Below are 2,626 nucleotides of genomic sequence, written 5' to 3'. Positions count from 1 at the left end.
ATACCAAGGACTCAAGTAGAAAGCAAATGTTTGGGAATGAGGATGGCAACAAAGTTACAAATGTGCTTGACACAATGGATGGATGGATGGATTGTGATAAAATAATAAAATGATTAAACAAAGAAAAGAAGACATGCTTAACAATATTGATATCACCTTAAATGTATTCTTGACAGTGAGTGCCATTTAATCCGTTTCAAATGCTTAATGACCTCGGGTGGCAGATAGAATGTCTCCGTAAAGGTTTTACACTGTAAACCTTACAGCAGCAGAATGAATGTCAAGTGTGCCCCCGACGGATTCCACTGGGTTCATCTGAATCATCAATCTTTTTGATTAGCAAGAGAATATTTAAATCTTGTGCTTTTAAATTACAGATTCGTGTTTGAAAAATAACCAACGAATTAAGAGTTAAGTCAACATAGTCTGATATTTAAATTTAAATTGTAAGTCTATTGAGCAGTCGGATTATGACTTTGACCTGTATGTGATTTTTCTTGTCGGAACAGGGACAATTATAAAGGCTTTATGTGATAATCCGAAGGGAAGCTTCCCTCCCCAACCAGATTGGAGCTGTAGTCAATAAATGACCACCTTTGCCAGGAACCAGCCAGGGACACACACCTAAGCCATACTCTTTGCTGTAGTGCATTTCTAACCCAAGTGTCAAAGGTGCCACTTTCTAAACAATGCTACCAGTTTGTGCCACCTGGCCCACTTGATTTTAAGCCCTTGGCAGGCAGTAACTCATTATATTCTATCTTGTGCATTTCTTGTCGTAACTGAAAGATGGGCAGGATGTTGAAAATGGCAACACAATGTCTTCTAAGTAGAATTAAATATACCAGTCTAGGACAGAAGTTGGTAGGTAGCGCTGAGAGTGCTTTCATAGAAAATGAATTTGAACAGAAGCAGAGTCTTGTGGGAAATAGTCCCAAAGGATGGTCCCCGTGGTTCAGAGGGCACCCAAAATGTGACTGGTGAGGAGCGGATTTCTGAGTGGAGTTGACTGTGCCGCGAGTCAGGTAAAGCCGGTGGGAGCGATCCGGTATGACTGGTGGTTCATGACTCAAAGGAAGGGGAAACAGCGACAAAAATCGGCTCATATCCTGAACTTGAACTGTGTGGAGTATGTAGTAAAAATAAGTTAAAAAAATTGGAAGAGGTCCAAAATAAAACCGAACATATAAAAATTTATATCCTGGGCATTAGGGAGCTCAAATGGACTGATCTTGTCCATTTTTAATGAGAAATCATATGATTTACTACCGAATAACACAATCAAGAGGTATGGCTTGGCATTCATTGTCAAAAAGGGCATTGCAAAATCAATCTAATGCACTAATTATTAAATAAGACACTATTTTTTATTCCTAGAATACTTTATTTACTTTTTCTTTCACAAAATAAGAGAAATCTGCTCAACCCAGTGAGAACTGAGAACAGAACTTTTATTAAATAAATTTTAATGAAATTGACATGTAATTATAATTAAAACCTATGTATGAAATGAAATTAAAATATCTAACACACACAAAAAATATCTAACACAATTCCTATTATTATATTTAAAATATTAAACCTATTTTATATTTACATTAAATCATATTATATTAAAATTGATTACAATATTATAATACAAAATATCTTTTATAATTTATAAATACATAAATTTTATTTATATATTAAATTATTATCATTTTTAAACATAAACATTATATATCATTTCAAAATAGTTAACATGTAGCATAAGTAGGCAAGTGAGTCATATATATTATAAGCATATATGTATGTATATATATATCTGAAGAATGCACATACATGTTGCTTGGGTTCATTCAAAGTATCTCCCTGTGTTAATGCATAGAGAAAAAACATAAATTCCTAGAATGAAAGCAAAACTTTCATAAATAAAATAGCTACAAATTTCACTGAGAAGACCTTCAAAGTAATAAAAATAAAGAAGGAAAGAGTAGAATGTATTTAGCCAGGAGGAGACTGTCATCACTAAAGGTGGGCAGGCTGTTAGTGCATAGCCGTGTCATAAATAAAAATGAAGTTTCCATACAGAGTTGCAGCTTCATTCACATCTTGAACGCAGCGAGCATCGTAGAGTTCTGTGCACACAGAGAAACTATTGTTTTGTCGCATCCGTTTTAATCGGAACATGTTCTCCATCGAAGTTTTGTTGTTTGCATGTTTAGCACTAAGGAAATTTTTAGAGTTTAAATTCAGGCATGGGGGATTTTTTTGTTTCCGCTTGTCTTAAAAAGATAAACAAAATTATCAAAAATATATCAAGACCTAGGACTCTACCTTTAATAACAGATCGCTTCTCACATACAAAGATTCTGAATAAGTATGATTTTATCTTCTATTTCTTACTTTTAAAAATGTGTATAGCATCCCTATTGGTCAGAATCAGCTTAACAACAACAGGTTTGTTATTGATTGGTTTAATTAACACATCCACGAAACCTCAAATTTACAGTGATACTTAAAGGTACGTAACACAACAGTAAGTTTATAACTTTTTACAAACCCTTCTGAGGAATGAAGTTGCACAGGAGCCAACGGGTTACAATTCTAAGGAATGGACATGCTATGAGCAGGGACTGCCAGAACA

This window comes from Echinops telfairi, unplaced genomic scaffold (assembly GCF_000313985.2).
Source record: "Echinops telfairi isolate 266 unplaced genomic scaffold, ASM31398v2 ScPeMD7_22;HRSCAF=79, whole genome shotgun sequence".
In the NCBI taxonomy this organism is placed as follows: domain Eukaryota; kingdom Metazoa; phylum Chordata; class Mammalia; order Afrosoricida; family Tenrecidae; genus Echinops; species Echinops telfairi.
Note: the sequence above shows the minus strand (reverse complement) of the source record.